Source organism: Pelmatolapia mariae, linkage group LG14 (assembly GCF_036321145.2).
Source record: "Pelmatolapia mariae isolate MD_Pm_ZW linkage group LG14, Pm_UMD_F_2, whole genome shotgun sequence".
NCBI classification, from domain to species: Eukaryota; Metazoa; Chordata; class Actinopteri; order Cichliformes; family Cichlidae; genus Pelmatolapia; species Pelmatolapia mariae.
Genome location: NC_086239.1, coordinates 16,910,479 through 16,931,353, shown reverse-complemented (window position 1 = coordinate 16,931,353; position 20,875 = coordinate 16,910,479). Strand labels below are relative to the sequence as shown.

General features: G+C 37.9%; 1 pseudogene; it reads left to right on the top strand.

The window, feature by feature from the left end:
• The first annotated feature begins 6,433 nt into the window (after window positions 1–6,433).
• LOC134641647 (uncharacterized) lies at window positions 6,434–17,115 on the top strand (annotated as a pseudogene).
• The last annotated feature ends 3,760 nt before the right edge of the window (window positions 17,116–20,875 follow it).

The window sequence follows — 20,875 nt, the reverse complement described above, 5'->3', positions numbered from 1 at the left end:
ATGTATTTTCGCTTGTGAATTACTTGTAATATTTTAAAGCAAACATATCCATAATTATTTACTGTATGTAGTCACCTCCAGTCTGAAGAATGTCTGCATTTTCTTGATCTTGGCCTGAAGGCCTTCTACCTTGCAGACCAGTTGGAAGGACAACATCCTGCAGTTATTTGTTGCAGTTTCACATGTCTTCTGAGCAATCCCAGCCATTCTTCTTGTTGAATCTCTTAAGGTCTTCCAGATTTGATGGTCTTCTGCCAAGGACCTTGGGCATCAATTCACCCCACAAATTTTCGATTCAAGTCAGTGCTTTGTGCAGGCCAGTCATTCACATTTGCTTTAGTTTCTAGAACTCACCAGGAGTGGTGTATGTTTTGGATCACTGTGTTGGAAGACAAAGCAATGACCCAGACCCAGTTTTCTGCTGTCTGCTTGAGGGTTTCTTAAAAAAACCTTCAGATATTGTTCTTTCCTCATGATTCTTTCCACCTTGACAAGATTCTCAGTTCCAGACACTCTGAAGTATCCGGCAGCGTAATACTCCCACCACCGTGCTTCACTGTGGGGACGCTGTTCTTTGGGTTGTACACCTCACCCTTTCTTTCTCCAAATGTAATCAGTGTTTCTGTGGCCAAAGACATCTAGTTTTATCTCATGCATACTACAATGTATGCATAATCTAAGGAGTGGAGCTTTACGTGGTCTGAAAAACAGTCCATTCCTGTGGAGGGTTTAGTGATGGTCTTCTTTTAGACCACAATTCAAAACCCTCATTTTTAACTTAATGTTATAAACTTTGAGCATTACAAAGTTAAACTGTCTGACACAGGGCTAAGTGTGAGGTAGAAATGATAATAAAAATAGTAATAAATAAATGTTACATATGCGAGTTTGTAAAAAAGAAAAAAAGAAAAGGGGTTTAAAGAAAAGAAGAAAGAAAAAGTCAGGAATGAGAAATAACTTTTGTACAAATGTTCACTTTAAGAGTCAGATTAATGATAAATGAAGTCCAGGTTTCCCAAAATGAATGTATTTGCTTTCCACAAACAGGTCACTGGCATGTGGTATGAGGAAATATTTACCCAATTGTTGATGCTTACAGATTTTCTTGATCCTTTTTTGGCTGTTGCTAGGCTAACCAGTGTGGGTTTTATGTGTTTTGGTGGAATTTCAAGGAAAGGATAAACCAACAAGTATGCATACTGGCAGCGAGAGGGGATGTTGCAACCCAAGGCTGAAGAGCACCTCTGTGCTATTCTATTTGTACTTATATGGTAACTGCTGTGTTGTTAGGACCAGTCACTGAAAGCTACGTATATGAGCTAATTATCTGGCCTTATGTTAGCTGTTAGTGAAAAAATAAAAAATAATCTGTTTTAAGAGGGCAAAATAGTTCCAGATTCACAGTAATGTTAGTCTGATGTTATCAGAGAATAGCAAATTGAACATCAGTGTTCAAGTGTGAGATGCTTTCATCACACATTACATCCATTTACAAAATATACAAGAGGTTAGTTAGCACATACTCCCTTCAGAGGATGAGCCACAGAGTTGTGTAAGAAAACGTGTGAATTTAGGCAAAAAAGTAAAAAAAAACCCCAACCCCATAACATACAAAGAACATGAACACAGAAAAAGGTCTAGTCCTGCTTTTCTATTAGCGCTTGCATCTTGCATGTGTGGATCCATGCGAAGCTGGCAGCATGAACAGTCACAAAACCCTGTATACAGATATGATGCGATCTATCTGACACGCAGTGTTGGGAAGGTTACTTTTAAAATGTATTCCACTACAGATTACAGAATACATGCCCCAAAATGTATTTTGTAACGTATTCCGTTACGTTACTCAATGAGAGTAACGTATTCTGAATACTTTGGATTACTTAACATATTATCATGCTGTTTACAACTACATGAATGTGATTTATTACTATTACTGAAGGTCCGCGGCTCCGAACCATAGTAAAGGGCCCTCTGGCTAATACGTCGGGTTCCGTGTTGCGCTCGTAGCTGAAAAATAGCTTTACTTTGTTGTCTGGGTCAACTTTGCTAGCAAGAGACAGAGAGAGGCGTTGAAAGGCTGCTCCAACGGAACTTATTGTTTCGGAGGAAAACACGAACACAGTGTACAGTTGAGTCTTAATAGCTTACTTACAACTGGGCTCATCAGGCACTCTTCTTGGCTGCAGTGGTTATTATTATATTTACATGCTTCCAGCTCCCGTTTCTGCTCGATGACAACTCGTACTTTTCCACTCCCCTTTTTCTCCCTCCTCGCGCTCACAGACACATAACGGGTATGGCAGTCCATTCTCGCTGCAGCACGGACTACACTGCCCATGAGGCTACATTCTTTAGGGTTATGCCTGTAGCATTCTGCCTATTTGCTTAGCACAACAACAACAAAAAGGCGCTCTCTCACCCAGGAAACACAGTCGCAGAGAGAGCGCGTCACCCTGTAACCATGGCAACCGTAACGCTGCCGCCTGGAACAACAGAACATAGCTGTCAAACAAAACCCAAACAATCCTGACCCGTGACAATATGAAACAGGAAAATACCGCAGTGTAATCCATTTATTTCAACAAAGTAACTGTATTCTAAATACCACCTTTTAAAACGGTAACTGTAACGGAATACAGTTACTCATATTTTGTATTTTAAATACGTAACGGCGGTACATGTATTCCGTTACTCCCCAACACTGCTGACACGTGTGTTTAATGTTCTGCAGGTGAACAAGAAGTACTTATAAAATAGTTTTTTTTAGCTTTACATGTGTTCAAAGTGACGCAGTCGTGAGTTCTCAATAGCAGAAATCGTTGCACACATGCGTAGATGTTAGTTTATAGTTGTACATCATGTCACACTTATTTGTAACCCTTTGAGACAAAATTAAACGTAGGCTGGAGTGAGAGGCTGCATCCTGTGGAAATGGAAATCAAGCAAAAAATAATTTGTGTGGCAGGAAAATTTATGTAAACATATAAACACATAAAATGATACAAGGACAAGCCCCCCACTCCACCCATACATATATGTGTTTTTATATCCTTGTGGGGACATCTTATAGACATAATGCTTTCCATAGCTGCTTACCCTGACCCTAACCATCAAAAATGACCCTAAACCTAACCATAACCTCATTGTAACCCTGACACTAAAACCACATTTCAAGTCTCAAAGATGCCTTCAAACTCGTCACAATGACGGTAATACCCGTCCACACACACACACACACACACACACACACACACACACACACACACACACACACACACACACACACACACACACACACACAACAAGCAACAAAACAAACTAAGTGAGAAGTGACAGACCCAATTCTGTCCTAAGGATATCCTGGTAGCTCATATATGACTCATGCTGGATGTTTAGCATTAATCACCATTAATTAATTAAATTGTTAGTCATCGTTGTTACTTTAGCACTTTGATTACCTACAGATTATATTCAGATACTGAAATCTATAAATATATGACAGCCCACTGAAACATGTTGGAGTGGAACTGAAAAAAAGTACCTCAAACATGAAGTACGAAGGTGTCTAAATATAACAATAACCCTTTTGTGTTAACTGTCAAGTCATTCTTGTTTACATACATACACTCGAACAACAACAGAAGAGTCCAAACCAAAGTTCTTTCTAGAAAAGGGCGTTTACGTTCCGGATCTGCAAAGATAACCTTGATATGAGATGAGAACAGACGGATGGATAAATAAATAAAAGTAAAATAAATTAAAATAAAGACCGTTTTAAAGTGTGTGCGAAAATGGGAAAAGTGTGATTTGTTTTGCTAATGCAGTTAACTGCAGAAAGTGTCAGTCATTTAGCTGCCATGAACATGTATTCAGATTAATGATGACACTTCATAAATCATGGTGCGCTGCTCAAGTATAGAACCTGAACTCTGTGATCGGCTGAGAACATGGATGAATGTACTGAAGGGACACCACAGGGGGGCAGCAGAAACTATAATCAGGAGCTTGAACGTTTTGTTTGTTGCAATTTGAACATCTGGTCTTCCTACAATGTTATCTTTGTTGAAAACAGACATTTATTAACAACATTTGGTATCTTCATCTCTCTCATCTGACATCTTACACGTGTGGAAGGATGCAGCACATTCCATTGCATTTTTATACCACCACTAGGGGGAGCCAAAGTAAGAGCTCTTTGCCTCCAATTTTACAGTCACTGACTTCAAAGGGGCAGTTTGTTGCAGTGTGGTCTCAATTCTGTATTTTCTCATTTTTAAAACTGAAACACTGAAACCTTTTTATTGAAAAAAAATGATAATATAAAAGGACATGATTCAGTTACAATAACAATTTTAATCATTCTTTTGAAGTTTGTGATTGACAAGCAACACAATAAATATTTTCCTTTAAATTATGGTAATAATATTATTTGGAATTCATTCGGTCACTGAAGTTGTCTATTGATAATCACTGATATTGTAACAACCCTTGTTATTGACAGTGCCTTACTGTAAACTCATCGGCCAGGTGTTCAAAGTTTTGTAACTTTCAGGTTTTATACTTTTTAACTCAGTTTTCAGGTTTTGTCACATCTGGCTGTGTGGCAAGCAGGATGTGGCCCAAACATCTAAAGAAAATCAGCTTTAATGCTGAACTCAATGCAAAATAACAAGACAGAGGGGAAATAAAATAAAATTAAATAAATAAATAAATAAATAAATAAAACATGTCACCAAAGACAAAGCAGTAATTAAGTAAACAAAAACAACAGACTAACATACAAACTTAACACAACACAAGGGGGAGACTTGACAGTAACAGGAGGCTAAATAGAATAAACAATAAAATACTAATAGCAAAACATGCTCTAACTGAAACAAGAAATTAAGGCTCAAGATACTAAGGTGATATCAAATACAACAATAATTTAAATTGAAACCTCTGGGTCCAAAACCCAGGATCAGGTTTATTTAAATAGCACCAAATCACATCAAGTCACCTCAAGGTAAAAACCCTGCTGTATCCTTGGCAAGCAAGCAAGCACTTTGTGAGAGTGGGAAGGAAAACTGCCTTTTAACAGGAAGAAAACTCAGCAGAACCCCTCTCAGCGAGGGACAGCTATCTGAAGCGACTATTTGGGGGTAGAGGGGAAGGAGAAGATAATTCTTAAACCCGTAACAAACTGGATTGATCCTACTTGTGATCCCAATCAGCTTGTAACCTTGCAGCTGCTGCCTGTGACCTCTTTCATCATGGCTGCTTTAGAATGATGTTAGTGCCTCCTCTTTTCTGCTTGGAACACAAAATCTTACTTTCTTTTGGATTCCAGTTTATCTCACTGGTTAGGGTTGGGGTTAGGTGCCCGTATTGATGACGTGCAGCAGCCTGGTTTTGAATTCAATCTGGGGCCCTTTGCTGTGTGTCTCCTCCTCCTCTCTTTCTTGTCTACTCTTGACTGCTGAACTGTCAAATATAGACAGAAAAGCCCCAAAATAAATGTCTTAAAACAAAAATCTTCCTTTCTTTCCACAAAACAGCGTGGGCTACACTGTAAAGGTCCGCTCAAGTTGCCCTACAGTGGTATGCTGTGTTGGCCCCATAACGCTCCACAATGACCAATCAACCTTAATTGTAGCCTGAAAGTACCACAGCACCACCTTTGCCAGTTTAAGCATCCTGGGTTATGCCCAATGAGGCCTTAATCCCCTCCCTCTCAATTTAGGCTCCCGTTCTGCGAACTCTCTCATTCAGAGTTGTGACATGCATTTGCTAAAATGGGGACGAGAGCTGGCCTCGATGGGGTTATTTTAGGAGACCTCGCAGAATGCGTGGGACGTGTTGCATCAGTCTGGAAGGAGTTTAAGTTGAGATTCCTCTACAGAAGCTCCATCACTATTACGCTATCACTGCTTAGTTATTAACGCTGTAAATATAAACATGTTTATGCCATGCCCATTCATAGTGATGGCAATGAGCACATAGTGAGGAATGTTTTACTGTATGTTGCCTCATGTTGTAGTTTCACCATTGATTCAGGATTATCTGTGAACCAGCGTGTTGCAAGTTAAAAACTCCGACTGCGCTGTGTCTTGCTCTGGTTTCACATATCTGCTGAACCGAAACAAGATTTTGAAATTGGAACTGTGCACTGCTCTTTATTTGATTTAAACCATCATTGGTGCAAACATGTCATGTGACAAAATGTTCAAACGTTATTTTTTCTTTTTTTTTTCTTCTTCTTCTTCTTTTTTTGTCCTTGGCCCTTTCCAAACTCCTCCCTAATTCTGTAGTGCTGTCAGAGGCTTCCCTGGGATTTGCAAGTGGTATGAGTCACAATAACCATTTAAAAGGCTTTCTCATTAACCAGAACTTCCATCTCCACATGCTTAAACTAGGCCACTGCAATTCACTGCAGCGTTAAGTCTGTGAAATGCATGTCATGCTGCTCTCCTGCTGTGTTCTGGTCTTGCTTGTGCCCGGTCCAGGTTTTACGGCACCCACATTTACACCGAAGGAAGAAAGCACTCCTACACCAGAACCACAGGTTGACTTGAAGCTGGCCACAGTAAGTGTATAATTGCACGAGCTCCTTTTACAAATGTTTTCAGAGTGGACTGCATGTGAATTGATGTCTTGTACAATGCAAAGTCATGCTAAATTGGCGGGATTTTACTGCAGGGTTAAAGAATTTGGAAGGATGCATTATTTCCTGTGCGTATTTTAAGATATTTTCTTTTATTACATTTGTTTTTGTGTGGGTGGAGGGTGGAGGTACACAACTGCACTGCCCTTTCAGCCCTTGATGCTGTTATATTATGTCCTTTAAAAGATTTGCTTGGCATCCCCATTTTCACATTCTTCATCCCAATTTAATTCCTTACATCTATTTTTTTTGTCTCTTCCTTTGAAGCAAGTTGCTTGTCTTTGTTCCATCTTGTGCCGGCTTTTTATGCAAGTGTAATTGATAGTTGATGCTGAAAATAAGGGTGTTTATGTTGAAGCCATGATAGATCAGTCAGACTTTTTATAGCAGTTCATAATCTGTAATGCATGTTGTGATACAAGAATAAAGTTTTGCAGTAACTAGGTTAAAATGAAGAATTTTATATCCAAAATGCTGACTTTAGCTAATTAAATTATTCCACTAGTCGGTCAGTTTACGCCAACCACATTTTTCTTAATGATTAATTATTGGAATTAATAAACGTTTGATTTTATATATTTCTGTTGCATTTTATTTAAAATGATTGCTTTCTGTTTATTAAAGGTGCAGAATCTGATTTTTTGTTGAGTGAATCCAACCCTCTTTTGTGCAAAATGCTATCTGATGTGATCTGATCTTAAATCTACTTTAAGGACTATCTCCAGCACTATTACCACCTGCAAAATGATCCTCTGGGGCGCATGAAACGAAGCGGCCCCTCTTTTACCTCCAAGGTGAAAGACATGCAGATTTTCTTTGGGCTGAATGTGACAGGAAGACTGGACTCTGATACCCTGGAGGTGATGAGGAGTCCTCGATGTGGCGTTCCAGACGTGGAGGAGTACAGCCACACCCAGGGGACGCGCTGGAATAAGAATGTCATCACCTACAGGTATTTACTGTGGTCTTCACTGATGCTTAATGATTATGCTTAATGAAAACTATCTGGAAATGAATGTTATATAGTGGGCATGTCTAACCTTGAATGAACTCAGGGGGGAAATAAAAAACACAAACTGTCTGGCTGTCTTCACCAAACCTCAGAAATACGTGAGGATCATTTTAAGAAGACAATAAACCCTTTGGCAGAAACGGGGAATAGCCACTGTCACAAATCATTATGGCTTTTGGTTTGGGACTTCTGGCTTTGAGAGTTACTGTGGGCTTGTTATAGTGCCAAGCTGAGCATACATGCTTTAACTTACGTAACACTGTTTGAGACATCCTTATACATTCCTGTGCAGATTCATTTTGAGGCATGGCTGCTGGATTACATACTGAGTAAATGTATAATTAAAAAGTAACAAAGAAAGACAATTGTTTTTGTTGTTATTAAAAAAGAGACTTCATTCAAGTTAGTATAATGTTTTGGTATCACAGAAATTTTTATTTCACAAAACCTTGCAGGAATAACCTAACCATGGCACAGCTCCAGATCTCTCTCTTTAAAAGAGTGAGACAGGGCATTGGCTTTAGTGGATGACTGCACCCCCTGAGTGCCCTTCTCTTGATTTTTTAACAGGAAGTTTACACAATAACTACACAATGTATGAAACTTGGTGAGGAGTTGGATGGAGAAAAGGGGAGAGCATTCATTTTTGCTGCAGATCTGGATCACATTCAAAAGTTATGAAATAGAGAATTGGCCTAGAAAGATGGTGTTCTCTACAATACATTTGTATTGCGTGTGCAGTTTGATATTAATCAGCATGTGTTGCTCTTGTAGCATTGGCAGGTACACCAGAGATTTGCCTCGCAGCACTGTGGACTCTTTGATAGAGTCAGCTTTCAGCGTCTGGGCCAGAGCCAGCAGTCTGACGTTTGTCAGGTCAAACACTCGCAGTGCTGACATCATGGTGGAGTTTGCGAGCTATGGTGGGTTTGTATTTTGTTCTACACGGTGCAGTCATGGAATATAACAGAAAGAAAAGCAATTCTTAGCAGCTCTCATCCTATTATCTCATGCAAATATAACAGAGCAGCAATTGTACACATAGGAAACTGCAGTAGTAATTTCATTGTTAACCAAGGTAGTGTCATCATGCACTGGCTGCTAAACTCAACTGACTCATTCTAATGAGGTGAAGAGAAGCCTATAATTTTCTTTTGGCATGAAAGAAAATGGTTTTCTCTTTGGTTTCTGTTTCGTGTTTGGCCTTGATTGTATCATTTAGCGCACGGTGACTTGTTTCCATTTGATGGGCCTGGAAGAACACTGGCTCATGCTTTCGGTCCGGGGTCAGGAATCGGAGGGGACACACACTTTGATGATGCTGAGCGCTGGACAGCAGGAGAAACAGGTGCTGAACCAATCAAACTAGAAATAAAATTGGAAAAAAGAACGCTGGAAATCAATCACATCTTTATGAACACGCTTCTCTTTTTGTTGTTTCAGGTTTTAATTTGTTTGTAGTGGCAGCTCACGAGTTTGGCCATGCTTTGGGTCTGAAGCATTCCAGAAACCGAGAGTCACTGATGTATCCAAACTACAAACCCTTCCGCTCAGCAAACCTGTTATCCAGTGAAGATGTAGCCAACATCAAAGCACTTTACAGTAAACACTTTTGATGTATTCCTGAGTAATCCTCAAATTCAAATGCAGTTTTGTGTGAAATAATTTCCCCAATTAACATATCTATATTTGCCTGTGCTAGGTCCTATCAGAGGTCATCTAAATAATCTTCTGACAAACTTTCATCGTAACAACTGGTTGTCTAGCGTACTATTCCCTCGACTCATGCAGGACAAATGTGCAGCAGACTTGACCTTTGATGCAGTTTCCACTCTCGGGGATTCCACTTTCTTCTTTAGAGATAGGCATGTTGATGACTAATTTGCTTGAAGCTGTCCGTACTCTTTAGTCAAGTCATCACAGCACCATTAGAAGATTTAAAAATACTATTTAAAACATGAAACATTGTATTTTCTTTTAATAAATTAACTAACAATATTTCCTCATGCCAGGTATCTCTGGATTAAGCATAATCAGCAGGATGACATCAAGGAGGGTCCCATCTCAAACTTTATGCCCAAGATTGAAACCAGCATTGATGCTGCCTTCTGGGTACCTCGCAGATCCACTGCTTACCTTATTCATGGTAACTACACAGTTTTCAATATATCTTGGGCTCTGTTGTGCCCTACCCCATAATTCTATGTAGTGCTCCCAAATAGCTTTCCTACTGCAGAAACCTTAGAATTCATAGTAATAACTATACACCTTTATATGCTCCTTCCTATGTGGAGTCCCTCAAGGTTCAATCCTTGAGCCACTTCTGAATTCATTATATATGTTACCTCTGGCTCCTACCATTGCTTTCCTGAGTGCACTGTAAATCTCTGTTAAGCCTAACATGCTTGCTAAACTCCGATTGCTTTTCTGGGAATTTCTGAGTACATTTCAGAAATTTGAATAATTACTTAAAAAGCCCTACATTGCAGCTCCTGCTTATGTAGCAGATGCTATGAGACCTTATCTGATCTGGGCATTTTGACATTCTTACTTTAAATCCAGAAGTGACCACACGTTTGAGGTTGTAGTGCCTTTTCAGTTTGACTGAATCTGTGGTTTTCTTAAACTGTTATAAACTCGTTTTTCTAGATTAGTGTTTCCATAACCTTTCTCACATTCTTTCTCACAGTCTGTGCATGTATGAACAAATGTAAGAATGTAAGCTTGACTGTGTGCTTGGATGGTGGCAAATGTGAACTTTCTTTATGTATGTTTTTGTGCAAAAAGTACTTTTTAAACGTGATTTAAAGTTATTATTATTATTTATATTATTATTATTATTGTTATGCACACTTAAACTGTGTTATAATAACATTTAAAAAAGCAAAAGCCACCAAAAATTCTGATGATTGAATCATTTTGACAATAATTTTATTATTGTCAAACAAAAAAAAATTCTGTTTTTTATTTGCATCTTTATGTGTAAAGCATATGTATATTAATAAACAAATAATGCATATTTATAAGGATACTCTTTTCTTGGACAGACTCCATGTTCTGGACAGTGAAAGGTTCTCTTGTGAAGGGAAAGCCCAGAGCACTAAGTCACTTTGGGTTTCCAGTCTGGGTTCAGGATGTAGATGCAGCAGTGCACATCGCCAAAACAGGACGAACTCTCTTCTTTATGCATGATATTTACTGGAGGTAAGACAACAAATGGATGGCATTTATCTGATAATGATCAAGTAAATGTATCCCCCAGTGCAATTAAAACTTTTATTTGCACGCAGGTTCACACATTAAGGCATTTTACTTTGCTGAGCTTGATTATTTGATGTGATTTAACTCAACTGCTTTTGCTCCACAGGATTATAATATCATGCCTTGGGCCATTTCTTTGTTTTTCTTTTATGAGTTCGGGGAAGAAGAGACTTGATAAATGCATGTATGCAGGAACAGCAAATTGAATTAAATCAAATTATACTCTTCTTCTCCTATTTTAGCCACAGTAAAGTGCTGTTTAAAGACTGTGCGGTATTAATGGAGGTATAATGCCATAGCAGGGACAAATGACAAAGCAGATGTCGATATGGACTTTTAAAAAGTTTTGCTCAGATATGACTAAAGGATTCCCTCTGTCATTTAGACCTCACGGAGAGAGAGGAAAAGGTTCACCGTACACAAGTTACATGTTTAGTCCAAGCTTTGAATGACAAACAGATGATTGTGAGTCACGAGTTCTAACAGGGTTTACATTACTTGCAGTTACAACGAAAACCGAAAGGTTATGGATTTTGGTTACCCAAGGTTCATCAGCGAGGGCTTTCCTGGACTCAACAGCACAATAAATGCAGCTCTTCATAAAGATGGTGAGGAAAATATTACACCCTACCAAGTGCATGCTTTCTGTTTGATTAAATCTTTCTTTATGCAGTAACTACTTAACATACATATCAACAGTCCTCAAACTAGGTGATAATCTTGTCTGATTGTTTAGGATGTAGGTTTGGCTGTGTTTTTAATGGCTTTTGCAAGCTGCATTATCATTGGTAGCAAAGGAATGCTCATTTAAATTCAATACCAGCTCTGTGGAGTTCAGTCTGAGCAGAGCATGTGGTTCCCCACTTAGATTTAAATGGTATAATTTACCACTTAAAATGCTTGGTACGATATACTACAATTTTTCTGTATGATATATAAGACACTCATTGTGTAAATCATTGACATCAACATCAACAAACTGGAGGAAGGAAATCTAGAAAATCTAACATGAAAAAGTAGAAATGCAGTATGTAAATTATTTCATTTGCATATTAAAAATCTTATTTTGTTTTTGTTGTTTTTTTCTTTTCTCATCTTAGGCTTCATCTACTTCTTTGTGGGACCACAAGTCTACAAATACGACTACATGCAGAAACTTGTTGTAGGAGTTGAGAAAGCAAATTCCTGGCTTGGTTGTTAAAATACTGTCTGAAATCCATGCAACAATGACATTAGCTAAATCAAAGAGGGCAAATGGAAACACATTGTACTGTACTTCTCAGTTTTTAGCAGAATTCTATTTATCAGTAGTCATGTCATGTCAAAATAAAGAATTACAATTGAAAACTTGCTATTAGATTTTTGTAGTTTTTCTATGTCAAATCATATTTTCTAATCATGCCTTTGCTGATCAGTTTATGAAGTTTGTTTGATTTATAGATGTAAAGAAATCAACATGAGGTATAGACTCATATAAACATGAGACAGTGTACATTAAGTTTTTCTCCTATCTGACTGAGCAGTGAAAAAAATGCAATTTTCTATGCTATGGAACAAACCGTACATATGATTATCGCCATTATAGACAGAAAAGCCAGACATATGTAGACATTTCATTGTGAGGTTATAACCACAAAACCTCTCGGGGCAAATATATACCCAACTTTAACAGCCAGCACGGAGCACTTTGGGGCCATGTGATTGCAAAACAAGCTCAGGAATACTCCCATATAAAAATGTGAAGCGTGGTTGAAATGTGCATTTAAAACATGGATTTGTTGTGGATACCCGTTTTGGGCTCTCTGATGTTGGTGGAAATCTCGTGGACTCTACCCATTGACAAAGATCAGCAGAGGCTTGAGGATGTGGAGCTGGCTGAGGTTTGTGAATGGATGGAAAGCTTACGAACTTTGTGTAAAAACCATATAAATTAGAATTGTTGTTTCAGTTAGAAATGTTGGAGATAATGTTTGTAGAACCTTTAATGTCAGACTGTGTAGACTGCAATGGCTTCAATTAAAATTGTAGAATTATGAGTGTATTTCGTTTATTTAAACAACGCTACAGTTCAGTGTGTGTGTTTTCTTGCTATTAAACATATGATACATTCACTAAATTTTTATTTGAAGTGTCCTGCATGTTTTTCCCCTTCACTTGTTTTGAAGTTTATGTGTAAGCATCTGAAAAAAAACTAAACTGAACCAACATCTGTGATACAGTTTCTTTTCCTTTTTAAACTCGCTTGCTCTCTCGTTTCAGCTGTTACAATAATAAGCAGGAGGGAATCTTCCTTACCTTTGCTAGACTGACATATTCAACATATTTTATTAGGTGTTTAAGGAAGAGAAATAATTAAATATGTTTTATATTACATGTAAAAAATTATTAATAAAAACCAGCTTTACATTTTACACGCCTCGTCTTAAGCGTCCAGATCTAAACTCTTCATCTCAACAGGATTACCTCAAGAGGTTTTACAGTCTGAATGTGGGAGACCACAGACCTCCAATAAGAACTGTGAGGTCTGCATCCACCATGGAGGCGAAGATCCGAGAAATGCAAAACTTCTTTGGTCTGAAGGAAACAGGAAATATGGACCCTCACACCCTGAATGTGATGAAGGAAGCAAGGTGTGGAGTTCCAGATGTGGACAACTTCGGCTTTTACCCTAATAGGCCTAAATGGAAGAACCACATCATCACATACACGTGAGATTGCATATTCCATGTTTCCCAGATTTCACAGTAATCTACCGTTATTTGTGAATATAGTCAAATGGCGTAAAAGATTAAAAACTCTGAGAGAAAATATTAACAAGTGTAGTGCACAATCTTACAATATTGTGCTATTATTTTAAGTTAAGTTTATTAGTTACTTGACTTCCACATTTCGTTTGTTCCAGCATGTATAGAAAGGGAGTTTCTGAATAGTTCTGTACTGCAAAGACTCATTGGAACATGAAGTTTTCTTATTAGTTATTTCATTTTGCTGGGTTTAGACTTCCTTGTTGTGAATGTATGATGTGGTTTACAGCATAATTCCAGCAACTGTGTGGTGTAATAAGAGGTAAAAATTGATATGTATGTAATAAGAATGAATAAGAATGTGAATTCTGGATATGAAGGTTTGAATATGCAGATCGAAGGCCCCGAATAGCACGAGGAATCTTCTTTTTATAGATATAAATCTAAAGCAAATAAACTGTTGATGGCAATAGCATGAAATATAGCAGGAACGCTAAATAATGCTATAATAGCAACGATTAACAATGTTATACTGTAGAGTTTATATTCCACTTTTGCAATTAGAAAATAATCTTGTAAATTGCTTAAAATTTCTTTTGACCACCAGAGGATATGCTAGTATTTGTAGCAACATATGTTGAAACATGTTGTTCCTGATGCCTCATGTTTTTCTCAATTGCTGGCATGCAGGATTGCCAGATACACTCCAGACATGAAGAAAGAGGATGTGGAAAAGTCTGTTCGTTCAGCCTTGAAGATGTGGAGCGATGCAACCCCGCTGAAGTTCATCAAAATCAACCATCGAAAAGCTGATATTGTCTTCTCTTTTTCTCGCAGAAGTAACTCTGAAAACGTGTCTAAGGACTTTTAATCGTGACTTTTAATTATGATTAATAAAAATCAGATCCTGTATTTTCCTGTAGCTCATGGAGATTTCTTTCCCTTCGATGGACCTGGGGGCGTGTTGGCTCATGCCTTCATGCCAGGAATGGGGATGGGTGGAGATGTGCACTTTGATGAGGATGAAACATGGACGGCAGGGACTCACGGTTTGTCAGTCAAAACACGAATGCAGTTTGAAAGCCCAAAGATGACACTAGGCAAAAATTTGGAATTAAATACATATTCTGAGCCAGACAGAAGCATTCCAGCAGTTTGTAATGAAATAATAACAACTGTTTGCAACTGTGTTTCAGGTTACAGCTTGTTGAGTGTTGCAGCTCATGAACTTGGCCACTCACTTGGTTTGACTCACTCGAGAGACCCCTCTGCTATCATGTACCCCAATTACAGACATCAGAGCAATGCCAAGTACTCGCTCTCTAACGATGATGTGATGGGGATCCAAACTCTGTATGGTAAAGAACAAAACATAAAACATTCTAAGTATTGAATTTATAAATCATTAAACACTGAAATAAAATTGTGAGAGCGTGTTATATATTATATACAATGTTTTCTATGTGACTATTTCACAGGTAGGCCCAACAAAAAGACGGAAACCCAGGTGGCTTCAAAAAAATGTGACCCAACATTTCCCCAACTTTTTGATGCAGTAACACTGATTGAAAATGAGATTTGTTTCTTTAAAAACAGGTACAATGTATTGCCACTTAAAGGTGCACAACATCTTAAATAACCTCTCAATAGCAACTCACTTTTCTTGTTTCATTGCAGACACATGTGGATGAGAACAACAAAGACAACTTATTGGAATCGTTTAACACAAGGCCACATTACCACGTATTTACCGAGCATCAGTTCTCAGATTGATGCCGCTTATGACATCCCAGCCAAAGGCGTGGCGTACATATTCACCGGTACAGTAATGGGCAGCCTGCAAAGCATCACTTAGACCTTGTCAGCATGACAAGGCTTGATTTCCAGTAGCAGAACACGCAAATTACAGCCTTGTGCAACATAAGTGTTGCAGTTCATGCAAGAGGCTCATTGAGTTTGGCAGGGCTTGTGGTACGTTGCTGTTTTTCATAGTGTCCCCAGATCCAGTGACATGGCTGTGTTTTTCCAGGTCATAAGTACTGGGTGGTTGAACAGCTTAAGATGAAAAGTCGCGCTGGCTCCATTTACGAGTACGGCTTCTCTTCCAGAGTCAGGCGGGTTGATGCTGCTGTGCATGTCAGCGAATACGGGAAAACAATGTTCTTCGTAGGAGAGTTTTATTACAGGTAACTTTTTAAAGTGCCGCTTTACAGTTAGAATTGTTCTCTGTTCTGATTTATATTTTAACATGATGAAAGTCACAGGACAACCTGACCTGTATATGGCTGATTATAGCTGGAGCTAAACTGACCCCAACCTCATTGTTATTTCTGCCATTAATCGATAAGTTGTTTGGTCTGTAAATATCACACACTAGCTTAAATCACTAAGCTTCTGTCTAGTCTAAATTGAACTACATTCAGTTTACTAAAATATAAGTAAAAAGAAGCAACAAATATAATCAGCATATAATAATCAACGGTTAATTCTGGCATTAAGTAAATGATGTTTTTGCTTTAAATGTCATTGACATTGCCACACTAAAAAATGTACTAATGCTTTTTATATATTTCAACTTTATATATTTGAATGATCAGGTATGATGAGCACAATAGGAGAATGGACCCTGGCTTCCCCAGACTCATCCGAAACGATTGGTCTGGAGTCCCCAGAAGGGTTGATGCTGCATTCAAGTTACAAGGTAAACACACACAAAAAAAGGGAAAAAAAAAACACTCAGGAACTTCAAAATATGGACCTTAGCAGCCAGCTGCAAATAGAGTACAACTGAAATAGAAGTTGTAATTTCTTTTTTCTTTTTTTTAAACTGAGTTTAGGTTTAGGTAGTAGACGGGTGGAGTTTACCACACCAAACACACTTTGATACTTAAAACACCATCTAGTTTCAGGAACGATATAGATTTCACAAGTAGAAATAGAATACTATTCAGAGGCAAACATGGCTGTGCACATGCCAGACCATATATCTGGAAATGACATGTGTGAAACATTTTAGATTTCAGATTTAAAAGGTTGAACTCCAACCATCCAACCATTTACCCAGCTCACATCCAATCACAGTCCACTCACTCACACTTAAAGGATTTACAGGAGCAATGTCTCACGCTCTGTTTTACTTACTGTTTCATTCTCACTTGCCATTTGGGTGGATTTTGGCACCAAAGCTCTGTATGCTTTAGAGGGGGGGAATCATAGTGTGGGCTGAGATACATCCACTCACTGTTTTTGTATGATTTTCTTTTCACAGGTAGCATCTTTCTCCTCTGTGGAACAAAATCCTACCAGTATGACTTCAGACAAAAGCAAGTGGTGAATGTAATTCCAGGAAAGTCTTGGCTGGGATGCTGAATTGAAACAGAAGTGAGAAAGACAGCGAGAATTCCTCAGTTATAAAATTACCAAAAACCCTCTGAATATGTTAAGCTAAGATAACCATGTAGCGGTATAGTAGTTGTGCTACATTTTTTAAGGATATGTGTACTTGTCTGTAAATTATACTAACCCTATCTCTGATTATACTAATCCTGTGTCTCGTTCGTTCCTGTTGTACATTGGTAGTAATACTTCTTAATCTGTGCATGAATATACTAAGTACTTATACTGTGAGAGTCAAATGTAAGGTGTACATTTTTTTCAGTACTCTACACGTATTCAAACCCATGTACTCAAATCTTCTTTCAAAATGTACATCCAGTTAAATTACACCTTCAGGAAACCTCTCTAAAAAGCTTACCAGTGAACTCAGCAGGATGTTTGTTATTAAACTCACCTCAATAAAACAGAATCTTTGTGAAGTGCCCCACGACTATCTTTGCAATGCTGGAATCTTACATATTCTTATTAGCAAAAACAATATGCAAATACCCCAAAAAGTGCAGGGGAAAGGCTTTTGTTCTAAATTGCTCTTAAGATTTTTTGCAAATGACAGCCTCTCAATGCACACTAGTGACACTCACACTACATTAAACATTATTGTATTAATTAAAACACAAAAATATTGATTGAATGTTCAATATCAAAACACAAAAATGTTGGCAAATGCATTATTTTTTCTTGATAGAGTGGTTTATGCTTTAATTTGATGGTTTTGAAAACATAAGCCTCACTTAATTGGATGCTCCCGCCTGCAGCAGCTTTAGCACACTGTACCTATACCCCCCTCCCAAAAAATAGACAAAATAATGAGGAAATTTGGGATAAAACTATTTAAGCCTCTCTTTTAAAATGATAACATCAGCACAAAAACATGATCTAAACAACCTTTTTTAGCAGGAAGGTAAAACGGATCATAACAGCTCCTCCTGCTGTGTTATCAGAGGGGCCGCTCGACTCTTCTTTTTTCTCCACTGTGGTAGCTTTTCTTTTTTACTGTGCATTCTTATTGATGTTTTATCAGAACAATATGCACCTCAGGCTGCCGTGGCTGCCCTTTTAAGAGGATAATGGATAGCAGGCAGAAAATAAGATGTCTCTGTTTTTGAATAGTACTAGTGGGCTGTTTATCCCTTTCTCATGGAGTGTTTACCATAGTGCCTGAAGATTATCCTTGAAGGCAAAAACATTAGCAAAGTAATGTGATATAAAAATGGGTTTTATACATTTATTATAAAATAAATCTGTCATGATCAGTCTGGCCGGACTCAAACGGAGGACTCAGGAAGGAAAGTTCAGTGAGTTTATTTACAGTGTTGGTGCAGATAGTGCTATATAGTCTTTTTGAAGTGCTCAGTTCGAAAGTGCCAATATGTACAAAATCCAATAGAAGGAAGGTTCTGTGAATCCAGGTCCCCGATCCTCTGAGTCTCCCCAACAGAAACTCCACCAAGTAACAAACACTGTCTCTGAACTCCGCTGGGCTGTTGTAGGCACAGAAAGAAAGATGGTGGAGAAACACAGGAGGACTGTGACAACATTATAGTAATCATATAAAAAAAAAACATCTTCCATTTCTTCCTGTGTAAATTGTCTCAGCTCATTGTTGTGATGTCTTAAATGTGACGCATCACCTTTTTCATCTCACATCTTCACTCATTAATCAATATTTCAGTTACTTAGAATTTTATATTGTACAGAAATATGACGTGGACTGGCAAAACTGACAAAGCCGTTGTAATGATAATACAGTGACTTCAGAGTCACTCAGTAAACTTCTACTTCACATCACTCTTATCGATGTGGCACACTTGAAAACAAACAGGAGCTGCCCAAACTAGAAATGTCCCCACTGAATTTGAAACAGGTAAACAATGTTACAGCAAACATGCAATCCTCTTCAAGGGCGGATGTTAGGAATTCATTTGGGAATGTATCTTTGTTATGGTGTTAGTGGGTTATAAGGGTGTTGATGCCAAATGATCCCCTGGTTTATGGGATTATCTTTGTTGACACACACCCTTTCATAGGACCTGGAGGCTCACACAACTTCCGTCAACAGGGTCACAGAGAGGACGCTAAGTTTCAGAATATGTGATACATATAGTATTGTAACAGTCTTGAGTCCCCACTCTTTTCTTTATATTTTGCTAGGGTAAATAGGAAACTGGTACAGTGATTGATTAAAACATATATATTTCACATATTTTATTCTTAACAAAAAAGAAAAAAAGCACAATTTCATTGTATGTGTACAATGAGAATAAAGGGCTATTCTATTTATTCTATTCTATAAGGCAAAAACAGGATGTACAATTCTACAATTTCTACAGTTTCTCCGCCCTCTTTAGGTATGAACATGCAACTAGGAGGACTGATATGAGTTGCATATATCAACATGCAGTGACACAGCAAAACATTGGGAAACAATTTAAGCTGCTGTGTTTTTTCTCGATCGTGTCTGAACTGTTACGTTGTGAAACGCTCACATGCTTTGCTCAGATGCTGCAATTTCGGAAATAAGACCACACAGTTTGTAAAGCCACATAAGACAAGCTCCAATAACGGAAGAAGCCTGAGTCACCGTTTTGAACATGGATATGGATAAATTAAGGATTTTATAGTTTAGTGTTTCATGTGTTATGGTTGAGCCACAGAGCAAGAACAGGCCTAAGAGGTAATCCAGTACAAATGATACAACTCACAAGAGTAGGAGACCTTCAAATGGTTAGTTACCAAAAATTCTCCTCTGAGTTTTAGTTTTACTGCCAAAAGACGAAATATCTGTTACTAAAATTTCTGAGACTCCAGTGCAGTGGAAGTGTGTACCGTCGATTTCATTTATGCACAACAGCAAATCCCCACTCTCAGTTTGTCCTCTGATAATTGTCAAAAAGTTGTTCAATTTACAGTACGATCTATAAATTATGCAGACGCACCACAATGGAAATTTCATTCACTTCCACTGAATCGGGCACGTCTAAGGAAAAAATATATCTATATTTCACTTTGGTTAGATATCCTTGGTGTATGTACCCTTTAATTTGTAGAAAATATTTGGTTGTCTTAAAGAGAAAAACTATTTAAAAAAAGATTAGAACTGCTTCAAAACAGATTTAAGAGAATGTTGACCATTTTATTGCAATTACATTTTGATAAAAAACAGGCGGTAGTGCTGGTGTAATTTGGACAGGAAATGCTGATCATGTTAGATGTTCTAATTTCCAACAGTCAGGAATATTTAAACATGCAAGATGTCCTTGTAATTGGTGATTCATTTTCAGCACATAAAAACAATCACGCAAACATCAAATAAGTCTCGACCACACAAGCCATCATAAAGAATGGGTAAAGACATTATCTGAAAACTCAGCAGAGAGAAATACTGTTTGTGCACATCTCAATCTAAAACAGCTGCTGGAGCGGAATTTTGTAAGGAGTTCAAGTATGGTAGTCATCTCTAAACACAGTACCTTAACATAGAAGGTCATGCCATTCAAATTACTATAAATTTGAGTTACAGCAAGATGTTTCCTTGTCAGACATGAGGTGTATCATTGTTACAGCCTTCTTGGTAATCTATGTCAAAAAGCACTCACCTCTGACTTTTTAATCACAATAAGCTGCTGCCCCCCAAAAAATCCACTAATTATATTTCATAGTGGTAAAGTTTTTTCTCACCTACTTCCTTGACATGCTGGGAAAAAAAGGAGCAGGATATATTTTGAAAAGGTACTACAACTATTTCCACACCTGACAACTATTTTGTAACTATTTGCAGCGGTGTAGTAGTTTTAAATCAGCATATATTAAATGCCT